Below are 12,979 nucleotides of genomic sequence, written 5' to 3'. Positions count from 1 at the left end.
TCATCTTTCTTACAAGCTCATTAAGAGTTTCCTTTTCATCATCATCATTCGGTATCTTCTCATGAAGTTCTCTTCTTTTGTTTCTAGCAATAGTGAGATTCTCCTGAAGTCCTTGAATGAATTCCTGTGCAGTCTTCAGATCATCTTCAAGTTTGATATTCTTCAACTTTTCTACATCAAAGTCTACAAGAGCTCCTTCTAATTTCTTTCTCAAGTTTTCCATCTATACCGGTGTCAGAATCTTCCTCAAGCTATTAGAATTTTGAAAATAGAGGACCAAAATCTGATACCAATTATTAGGATTGATGATGGTCCCAAAGATAATGAGACAAGGGGGGGGTTTGAATCAGTATCTAACCGGTTAATAGAATTTCTAACCTTATTAAGTATTTTGCATTCCAAAACAATGTACCGGTAAACAAGAATTATTGTAGTAAGTATGAATAGTAAAGGCAAAATAGAAAGCACACCATAACACAAGATCTTTAACGAGGAAACCCGGTGTGGGAAAAACCTCGGTGGAATTTGTGACCCACAATGTTCACTCATCGGCCAATGAATGTATATTACTTACAAGAGGGGCCTGCACATGCAAGAAGGCCAACTGCCTAGAGCTTACTGCTCAATTACAAAAAGGAAGTCTCACTAACTTACAAAATGGATTATGAGAATCCAATATAATGTACTGCTACAAAACAACATCTGCTATGCCAGGTTTAGTACCAGTTTAAGCTCATACAATAACCATAAACCCTTCTACAAAAATTGCCTTAATATTTTCTCTACATATCCATCATATTTATGCTCTATCATGTATCTCTCTCTCAAAATGATCTACAAGATCTCATACTTATATATGAGTCTTATTACAGTATTCCATGTCGGCTTACAAAAATATATTACAATTAAATACAAAGTATAATAATCAAAATCCTGTTGGCTGAGATGTTGGTAAACATTATTGTCGCTACCGGTGATGTGTCTACCAATGTCGGTGTCGGTGTCAGTGTCAGTGCCAATGCTGGTACCGGTACTAGTGCCTAAAGATATCGACAAGGTTGCCGGTAACTTGCCATCAATGACAACACCTTCAATCACCTTCAATTTTCATTGGAGTGTGCAATGCCAATAGAACTGACAAAGAAGAGTCATAAAATATTAAAGATAAGGTAAGATGAAAACTAATAGTAATTAGATAGTAGACATGTAACTGAGCGAAGAAGACTTGTGGTGACTAGAAGCATTATGACAGAGAGGAAGGAGATCGGACAGAGAGTAGAACTGGCAGAGAAGAAGAAGAGGTTGAATTGGTAAGAGTGTAACAAAGAGTAATTTGCATCCGGAGATAAGGTTGCAACAGAAAGGTGAGGGGAGAACCGACAATAAATTGGATAGAGGAGAATCGGTGAAGAGACTTGCATATATGTTACAAAGTTCTTTTGTAACAAGGATATTACTTTTGTAATTAATTAAATCCATTGTGGATCAATGAGTTGGAGCTCGGTGCAAGGGTTGGTGCTCCTTGGGTTGGTGCCCTAAAATCAAGGGTTGGTGCTCCTTGGGTTGGTTCCCTAAAGCAGGAGTTGTAGTCCTTGGGTTGGTTCCCTAAATGTTGTAACTGAGGTTTACATTGTGAGGCTAGATTGGAGCAATAGTCTCTAGCAATATTTATCACCGAGGTTTTTCCCTTCTTGGGTTTTCCTTGTACATGTGGTGTTATGAGATGTCCCTTTTATGTGTGGTTACATTTATGTTATCCTCCTATCTAACTGATATGTTTTCCTTATGTTAGATCTGTTAATCGGTATATAGACATAGGATAGAAAAGAGAAAAGATTTGGAAACCACTGATTCACCCCCCTCTTAGTGGCATCTTGTGTTCAACAATTAGTATCAGAGCCTGGGTTCCTGATTGATAAGCTTTCTCTAGCTTGGATATATTCTGGTATTTGAACATAATGGTTTATTTAGTGTCAACTCCTACTACAGTGCTTTTTTCTATTTGGAGTCATAGGATGGAAGTCTACCTATCCTCCCTTGGTTTTGATGTATGGACGTCGGTAGTAAATATCTACCCTAGTGAATTCAGTCTTCCCACCGATTTAGATGCCGAAGGAAGAAACTAGTATAATGATTTATTAATGAAGGTTATATTCTTTGGGCTTTCATATGATGTTTCCTCATAGGTGGATAGATGCAAATCGACAAAAAGACTATGGGATAGATTAAAGAAGCTCTATGGAAATGAGCCTACCATTGCATAACCAGTTTATGATGACAAGATATGAAATGCAACTCATGTGTCTACAGATGGTGAAGATAGATTAGTGAGTAGAAATAACAATGATGAAGATGAAACTCACCTCTTCATGGCTCAAGAATCAAAAGATGAGAGACACACATCTGAGAATGATCATGCAGATCATTCCTACCGGCAAGATGTGTTTGACAGTGATAGTGAAGATGAAGAAGAGGAAGAAGAAGAATAAGTTGATCATGAAGGAGAACTTGTAAGTGAACTCGAAGAACTTAGTAGAGTGAGGAATTAATATAAGTTATTTACGAATGTTGCAGTTGTGGAAAAAAAGCAGTTGATTAGATGCCTTGAAGAATCTAAGAAATATATCTCAAAATTGAAGACTCAACAAGAAGACACCAAGGAGTTTTGGTGTAATCATCTAGCATCTAAGCTAGAGGCCAAGGATAAAGAATATTAGTAGCTAGAAGGAGATATGGAGAATCTCTGAAATGACCTTGAGAAATGTCAGGATGAGCTCAAGGTAAGAATCTAGTTTGATGGCAACAATGATGCCTTGGACAAAATGTTGAAGAAGAAAAAGCATTCCAAAGATACCAGAGGCTTAGGATGTGGTACCGGTGAGTTCTCTACACCAGATATAGGTATTGATGCATATACAATCTCTTTCTTCCTCTAAGTTTTCTTCATCTTAGCTTTTATGTCCTCCACATTGATCTTCTTTGCTGTTTTGATTGGATTTTGAACTTCATTTCTTCTGCATTTCTTTGCCATGTATTTGGATTTATTACACTTATAACACTTGATATTTGTCGGATTTTGTCTTGACCTGCACTGGTTGGCTTTGTGTCCAAAAATATTGCATGTATAATATCTTCGTTTAAAGTGATTATGTTTATTTTGATTTATAACCAGATTTCTACATTGATTAGCTCTATGACCATTCTTACTGCATGCGTAACATCTATCAGAGAATAGGTTAGAATTTTTATTCAAACTATTTCTACATTCTACTACCTTATGACCTACTTTATTACATTTATAACAAGAACCATTAAAGGAGGTGTTCTTTTTACTTACCTATTTCTCGATCGATAGATTACCTTTATCTTGCTTGGAGTCTACTACTTTCTTGAAGGTGAATCCTCTTTGTGATTTTATTTGGATTACAAACATTCATCAGATTCATTCTTTGTTTCCTTTTTGGTTTCCAAGAGTTTCTTTGCATCTGTCATCTTGTCAGTCTTATCAGATTCAGATTTTTTCTCTTGTCTCTTTGCTTTCTCTAGTTCTAGCTTGAGAGATGTTGCTTCTTTCTTTAGCTTCTCACATTCTTTTGATTTGCATTTCATCATTTTGTTCAAACACTCCTTGGTATTGTCATTGTCTTCATTTTTGGCTTTCAGATCTACAATAGTGTTGTTTGCTTGCTTAAGCGTTTCACTAACTTCTTTATGCCTTATTTTAAAATTTTGGATCTGCTCTCTTTATTTCTCAATGCATTCATTTGCTAGCTGGATATTTTCTTTCAGGTCTTTATTTTTATTTTCTACTCCAAGATCCTCAAATAATTTCTAAGTTCTTCACTTAAGTCCATAAGTTCAACTTTCTAGATCTCCTTCAAGTGGTTAAACTCTTTCAAAGGACTTGTCTATGATACCAATTGTTGAATATTCAGAATACATAGAGGGGAGGGGTGAATCTGTATTCCCTTGAACTTATTAAACATTCTAAATAACCGATCACATAACATAATTTAAATGAATTAAAGGAAATTAATACAAACATATAACAACATATTTATATGTGGAAAACCCAATATGGGAAAAACCATAGAGAGAGAGAGTTCTCTCAAGAATAATGCAATATGTAACCAATTACATAGTACAAGGGGTTGGCTCACTATAGGTGAGAGCTCACTTCTCAAATACAAAAAGGCTCATTGCCAGATGATAGAGTAAAAAAGTGAACTATTAGAGTTGCATCTAATATATTCATGAATCATAGTTTCATGGAAGTGCACAAACTGTTTTATACATTCATTGTACATATACCACATACCATTCACATCCATAAATTACAAATAGTTGGTTTTCAACAACCATGCCTCTAACATGCAAAAATGAATCTGGCTATATATATCTGCACCAAATACTCTGATTAGTTGGCTCAACTAGAAATGGGTGAGACCAAAATATCCACACACAACAACAAAAAAATATCTTCAAAATATGTCAGCTTCCAACTTGATCACAAAGTGCTTTGAAGATCACACCTCCAATATGTCCTGATAGGATCAAATCCTAAAATGCCTTGCAGATTATGGCTTCATCACATCCAGATGGGACCTAACCCCAAACGTCTTTTGGTAAGGGTAGATACTGGACATTAATAGTGCATGAGGTAAGTATACATATATTGCATAATAAAGGAATAACGTATATTGAAAAAATAGCCTGAACAAAAGAAAACAAAATGCTGGATAAAATCACATCAATGACACCAATGACAATAGGACAACATCCCTTATTCTTGAAGATAAATTAATATAAGAAGATGATATCATTAATATTTTATCAATGATCTCTCTCCTAGAGATGAAGCATTGAAGAGTGATGATAACTATTCTCCCAAGATTCCCCCACTTCATAAGGATTCTTTGGTGCGAGAGGAATGTTGGTTCCCAAATGGGTTTACACTGCTACAAGGTAGAAACCAAGTTGATTCCTCAAAATACCTATGGAAAGCCACTTCCAACTATCAATATCCTTTAGAATTGGACCAACTGTGACAAAGATCTGCAAATCCTTTTGTACTTTGGGCTCTACAAGACCTAGGAGGGTGCTAACTTAGGAAATTTGTGATCTCTGCACCACATTCACAAATTATGAAAAAAAAGTAGATAATCTCATATACGGGCTCAATAGTAGAGAGAATTCTCAAGAATGATGAATTATTTAGTGGTCCTCAACCATATTTGGAGCATGAGATAGTAGGACACCTCAAACATACATAAAAAATTGGAAATTTGTCTTGATTTTAATGATTTATGACAAACCATAAGTGAAACAGACAAGAAATTGATAACCTAATGACATCTGCTAGCATATATCAGTGCCTTAGTCCATTTGGCTCTGAGTTTCTGAAATGTCACTGAAACTTGATAGAAATTTATCTAATAGCTGATTAAATCTTAAATGATACTACATTACAATATCATTTTATTTGCAATTGCTTACCCGAACTGCTTATCAAATCCTAGTACAAGCTTTACCCTTTGTAATTTCATTCAAGTATTTTAATTAACCCCTTGGATTAAAGCATTAAATGAAAAATTACATACATCATAACAATACAATGAGCAAATGGAACCCTTGATTCCATTTACCCAAAAGAAAATAAAATTGTGCACAGGAGAGTAAGGATTTGAAATTATATCTGTATTAACTTCAAAAGCTATCTTCTATCAAACAACTGAATACATTTCATTTACAAGAGAACCCATTTGAAATTTAAAACTGATGACTATCTTCTTGTTTTTGCTCTGCAAAATGACATTACAATTCTCTGCTATTTACTCATGATTTCTCAAAATTGGATTATTGGACCTACACAAGAGACCCTATTCAGAGATTTTGGAACCCTTTCTCATGGCCTTGATTTCCTTTTTATAGAAACAAGGGAGCAAAACAAGGTACAGGCCAAGAGAGACACATGTCATCAAAAGATTTAATCTCAACAATTAGGCCTAAAAGGCCATATGTGATTCTGTTACAAAATATTCCTTATAACTTCATAAAACTATCCATACACTTGCACCCGTGATGAAATAGAATAAAAAATTTCAACTAAAAATTGGTAGAGACAAAAGTGCTTGAGTTGTGCCATTATCACCTTGATGCCTTCAGATGGAGTGTGAGATGCTACGTTCTATCCTACAAAGAATTTCCCTTCCCAGAAGGGAAACTGGATCTTGGTAAGAAGTAAAATCACCCCCAAACTAGAGGAAGACCTTTGACCTTTATGCCTAGGATCAGAGAAAGTGGAAGGAGGAGCTTATAGGGAAACATAATATATTGGAAGGGGTCACAAATTCAATTCAGTCTCAAAGATGACTAGTTGCAGCTCCCCACTCAAACAAATCATTCTTTCATTCCCCTATGGGCTCCTTCCTCAAACCCCCTGCTAGCTAGTGGCAGAGTAGAAGTAGAGGATGTATCATGAGTGGTTTTTTCTGATAAGAAATGGCTTTAGGTATGATGAAAGAACAAGGATACAGTCAACTACTGAGAGGGGTGGGGGATGAATCAGTAGATAGAAAAACTAATAAACTTCACCAATCTCAAAATTAATCTCTCAAAGTAAACTTAGAACTATCAATGCAATATAACTATCAAGATTAAACTGTCAAGTTAAACCAGTTGACTGTTACAATAGATTAACAATAAACAAATTGAAACTCACAAACATCCAAATACTTTTACTAACATAAGTAAAAATTTATTTCATATTGTTGTCGGTTATCATGACTTATCAAAGTGGATTAAGTAGTTAAGCAAATAAACCATTATAAAACATAACCACAAAAACATTCACCACTTGACACAATATTTTTGATGTGGAAACCCAAATGGGAAAAACCACGGTGAGATGAGACTCACAAGATAACTATCTGAACTCTTTTGAAGTTCACCCTGTTAGGAGCCAAACCTATTAAAGCTTTTAAAAAAAGTCATGTTAAGAACAGATCTTGGTAGGGACCACCCGGTTAAGGGATTGACTAGAATGCCTTGTTAGAAGAAATACCCTACGAGGAGTAACCATGATAGAGGATTTGAAATGCAAGCTAATGGACCACCTTGTTAGAGGATTTGAATAACACCAAGCTTGTTAGAGCTTACCTAGTTAGGGGATTTCAATCTGCTGTAATTGTTAGAAAACAACAGGAGTTTGCTAATCTATTTGAATAACACTACACTTGCTTGTTTAGATACTTTTCACGCTCCTATCTGCCTTTACTCAAACTGTAGATACATCATCTGGTTTGTAAACCACACACTCAACTAAAACTTTGCCAAATCTAAAACTAAATAACTCATCGACCTTATAAACAAATCAACTAGGTTGGTAACATAGTAAAAATCTAATTCACATAGAGATTACAAACAAGTCTGTTCAAATATGACCGTTGGATTACATAACAATCTCTACACATCATTAAAGAAAGCCTCAATCACTCCTTGATCACCGCTTCATTGAACTTAGTAACTCATCATGTGCTTTGCATTACATGAAATATACTTGCTTATTCCCAAGACAAAAACCATTACCTCAACACACCAAAAACAATTTGAAACTCTCTTCATACAATATGCATATGTGTCATAATCATTACTGCTCATCATCATATCATAAACCAATATAACCAATTCACCAGACTTACTCAGTTAGGTTTTATCAAATCAATAGGTAGGGTTTACCGGTTCACTCCACAAACTTGCCTGCTAGTTATAGTTTCTTTTCACTAGCTCTTCCTACTAGTTACAAAACAACATTACAATAATATCATTACCGATTAATTGACATCAATGACAACATACCATTTCATTAATGAAATATTTATGCAAATGACAATATTCATTCCCTCTCTGACAATAAGAAAACTCACACAAGAGAAAGAACATCCATCCAGTATCATAAAGCAGACAATAACTCCATGCATGATACTGCTCAAACATCATCTTCTTCACTGATGAAAAATTGCTCTTAGAAAATGAAGAGGTTTGCATTCTTTTCTACCCATTGAATTACCACCCCATTATATTTATAATCAAAATTTAATTCAAATGGTGGTGCTCATTCATGTGAAAATCCATCATTCTGGAACTTTCTACTCATCCCTCCAGCTATGGACTATAGAAGTCACGCCTATCAAATCCAGGACACCATCACATCTAAGATATCAATCCACTGCCTCTTGATAAGGCTAATCTTATGTGGGAAATTCTGTTATGATCTTATTCTTCCTTGATTGTACAATTTCTATTTCAGAATCCTTGACAATAGGTGACCTCTGATTTTACCGAGGAATCCATGATCTTTCACCTCCAACTCAGAAGTTATCTAAATCCCTTATGCGACTAAAACTTTCATCCTTTCTTGTCGAATCAACCTCAACTCAATAGAAACCTTCAAACTAGTCCCTTAGGAATGAGTTGACATCCAAGTGTCTTGACTTGTTACTATTTATTCCATGTTGATAAGCCTGCATTCTGTTTGTTCTAACTTTCTTGCACGAGTGACAAACAATGCGTTCAATTACCCTTTTAAAATTCTGGTTTGAAACTCTGTCATAGATTTTTCCCAACCTGGCAAATCATACAATCACCACTAGTGAATTTGACTTTGACCTTCCATCGTGGTGTGTGGACCCATCAAAATATGTGACATAGCAATGACATTTCATCTTCTAGCCCAACATTGTCAGCAACCCCATTGTCGGTCTTCTCGATCAGTCTGGCACATGTGGCATCATCTCATGATGCAGCGGTCCATAACCTCCTTTCACATTCCTTCACGTGGCTTTGAGGACCGTTGGATTTGTTCTCTCTTTACCTTGCGGCCACAATGCCTGCCAACCTTTGTAAATTTAACGTCGAGCACCTCTTCGCCTAGATTAAAACATCTTCGTCTATTATAAGCACCTGCAGATTGATGAACCATTAGTAACTCAGATCTTATCTACAAGGAATGGTAACATCAAAGGTTTTAAAGGTACAACTGTCAGCTTAGCCTCCCCGCCGAGGACACGTGGTGTCATCTCGTGATGCCATGGTCCTTAACCACTACACACCTTTGATTGCAGGGGAGCGCTGATTGTAGGATCTGCTCGCTCATTAACATAAAGTCACCGACAAAGTATTAAAGTGCAGACTTAAGAAAAAAATAAAAGGGGCCGACTGAAATAACTTAATGCCTAGGAAAAACAAAAGGCCTCACCAATGGTAACAGACCCTTGGTCTAAGTGGCAAAAAAGGTAATGATGAAATAGAACAAGCTCAAGGGTTTTGGCAAGACTCAGTAAAATACATAAAACCCTAAAGCCTAAGCTTGAGGATAATAGCATAAAGATAAATTAACTCAAAATGACCAATGTTTTTTTTTGGGGCATGAAACTATTTTGCATAGTCATTTTTTAGTACTATCAAGGAACATGCTTTAGACATTGACAATTCAAATCTTAACATATTAATGAACAAAAATGCCTATTCCCCTCCTAGATATTATCTTAGTTATCATGATATCTTAATGGAATAAGATGTTATCTATTTCATGAATGATATGTCACTAGTTTTACATTAAATTGAGAAAAAACATTAAATGATGAAGCCACTTCCTCCCATCCAAACAACCTAATGAAAGAGGACTCCATCACCTCCCAAATGGACATGAATGATCCTAATAAGTATGTGCATCCTCCCACATGTATAAATTCTTATTCATCTATTCATCCTTTTATTAATTCAAAATATACTTACAAAACCAATTTACTTGAGGTCTATGAAAAAAATCCTTCCTTGTAAGAGTTTCATACACATTACAATGTTGATTTTGATACACTTTCTAAACAAGGATGTAATGATCATTGTCTTGAATGTAGTGAATAGGGAATTAAGGTTCCTATAAAATGCACAACTTGTTATCATAGAGAAGACATATGATTCCCTATTTCTTTGTCACCTCCATCATTTCCTTCATTACCTTATAACATACAAAACCTATTCATTCACATGAGATAGTAATTATACATAAACCTTTTTCTTTATCTAGAGAGGACAAAATCTTGCTAAGACTCTTAAAAGACCATTTGATTATTCTTCCATATTTCAAATTTCTGAAACTCAATGAGGTGACCGTGTACAAAACTTTCATTTTATAGTTATTATCACATGAATGGAAATATTACAATTGATTGTAGAGCCTTTACGAGAGAAATTATAAAACTTGTTCATAATGGTACCATTTCTATAAAATTTTATATTGGCCTCTTTATTTATTATGTTTCTTATATAAATAGAGAATATTTTTGTCTATTATTTTGTTCCTCAATATGTAACATTTGTATCTTACCTCCTAGGGGCTCATTTATCTTTAATAATTATCCCTTTCCTTTTGTTTGAATATTTTTATTTTATAAGGATCTTCCATGCATAAAATTTTATTCCCGCCATGAGAACTTTCCCCTTCTTTAGAGGTGTGTATCCTTGAATAGGAACTCCTCCTTGCTTGAAAGTATATTTCTTTTGTTGATATCTTCCTAGAGTTTAAAGTGTATATCCTCCATCAATAATCCCCTCTAGTAGCTCTTGGAAAGGTGAGTATTCTTAAAAATAATCTCCTTCCCCTCTTAGTGTTTAAAAATACATCCTTGCTTGTGGATCTCCTTTCTTTGTATAACTAGACATCCTTACACAAGAATTCCCCTTGGGCTCTATTTTTTCCTTTGTATTAGCTATGTATCCTTGATAAGGATCATTTTACCCTTGTTTCAATATGTTTCTATTACAATGATCTCTTCATTTCTAAAAGGTTTGTATCCTTTGAAAGGATCTCCTTCCTAGCTTTAACACATGTTTCATATTTGGGAGTCATTATTGATTGCATTTATCTTCCCTTTGATGGATATTATGTTTCTTTAGTTATTATGAGGGAAAACTCTAACCCTCTTTTTATCTCTCTACATGATCATTCTTCACAATGTGACATGAGTGTATAATATGGAGTAGCATTTGGAGGAGATATCTTTGCTTGAAAAGGATACATTTGATTCTTTAGATCTTGTTCTTTATCCATGTCCACTAGATTCTAGATTTTCATTTTCAACAATGGCCTAGTTCACCTAATTTGGAAGGGGAAACCTTGAACATTGACATGGGGATACTTGAGAAATTTTTAGAGACACAACACATCATCATACTTATTCTCTCAAATTACTATCTAGAATGAAAATTTCTCCTACATCTATAGTTGGTTTTGTTTCTCCTCAAGGGGAGGAATATTTTTTGTAAACATTAATAATATTTTTTCTTCCCGAGAGGAGAAATTTTTTTTTAGGCATTGAATTATATTTTATCTTCTAGCATTTACCATGCTACAAGAGATTACACATAGTTCAAGGGCGGGGGAGGCTGCATAGTCTATCATTTTCTCTCTAATTGGGGGATCATTGATTTTATATTGGTGATTGAAGTATTCCTTGGTGGGGTCATATTTAGTTCTTATTTCCTTCACTTTCTTGTATTTTTTTTGGGGGGGAAGATTTTTATTTCACTAGGTTTTTTCCTTTTCTCTATTTGTGAGAGACTGAATTTGCACATGGGTACCTACAACATGGCCAAATAGTTAGGACCCATATTTGCAAATTTCTAGACTATTTTTATTTGTTCATACTTTCCCCTACGTTGAACTTCATTTAACTATTAAGTCCTCTTTACACCTTATTACTTAAGTTTAGTTAAGGTATACAACTTGGATACTCATAACTTTATATCTCATATCATAAGATTAAGGCACTTTTTATTATCTTATGATATCCTATGTATTGAGTGAGATTTAATTTATATAATTAATAACATTTTTTGATATGGAAGAGAGATGGACTAACCTATTTAGTAATTTAAATAGAACCATCCTCTCTCTCATATAAAGTGTGAACACAAATAGACCAAAGGTGTTTATTTTGACTACAATCAAAGAGAGTCAAACAACCTAAGTTTCGTTCCTATGCTGCATATAAGATAGATAGATTGATTGATATGTTGTCTAAATAGATCTAAAATAATACAAAAATGAAAATATAGATTGATAAAATAAAATTCTAGATACATACGAAATCGTTGAAAACTACAAAAATGGAATAGAGATATAGAGGTGCACCTATAACTAAAAGAAAATAATTTTTGTGTCAAACTAGTATGTTTGGCATCCTAGTCCAAGATTTATTTGAACTACAATATTTGTCTCAATCTGATATAGGTAGACATAGAACTCTTGTTCCTAAAAAAACTAGCCAAAATAGGCATGACTAGAGCATTCAACATCCTTGTCTAGGATTTTTTTCCCAAAATTGTTCTGATTGTCCCTATCTTTGTAGACCCAATTTTTTTGTACCTTCAGATTGTCATAAAATTCCAAACCTACACTTGTACAAGAACAAAGTGAGGAAAAGTGGTCATGACTATTTAGTCAAGCCCCCATTTTCGTAATCCTTCCTACATGAAAAACTAAATTAGATCTAAAATAAAGTGTGTCTACTATTGTGTCAAGAAATGTCATGCATAAACATAAAAAGAAAACCTTACTCAAGTGTGTTAGAGTGATCCCTAGATGAATCAATTAACAAGTGGTGTAAGAACCGATTTAAAAGTGCATAAACATATAGATAACAACATATAAATGATAAATACCCAATCTTAAATATTTATAATGAAAAATGTGACCACAACATAAGATCATACCAAACCCTTAAGGAGAGGTACAAGTTGATCATCAATTGGTCCTTGAAGCTTCAATAATTTTTGTAATAATGATGAATAAACAATGATGAAAAATTGACATGTCATAGATTATACTTCTAATTTGTAGACCTATGTGATCAATTTGGTACAACTTCACTATCATAAATATTATATATCTAAATAAGGAAATATAATAGCTTTTATA

The sequence above is a fragment of the Cryptomeria japonica genome, chromosome 9 (assembly GCF_030272615.1).
Source record: "Cryptomeria japonica chromosome 9, Sugi_1.0, whole genome shotgun sequence".
Lineage (NCBI taxonomy): Eukaryota > Viridiplantae > Streptophyta > Pinopsida > Cupressales > Cupressaceae > Cryptomeria > Cryptomeria japonica.
Note: the sequence above shows the minus strand (reverse complement) of the source record.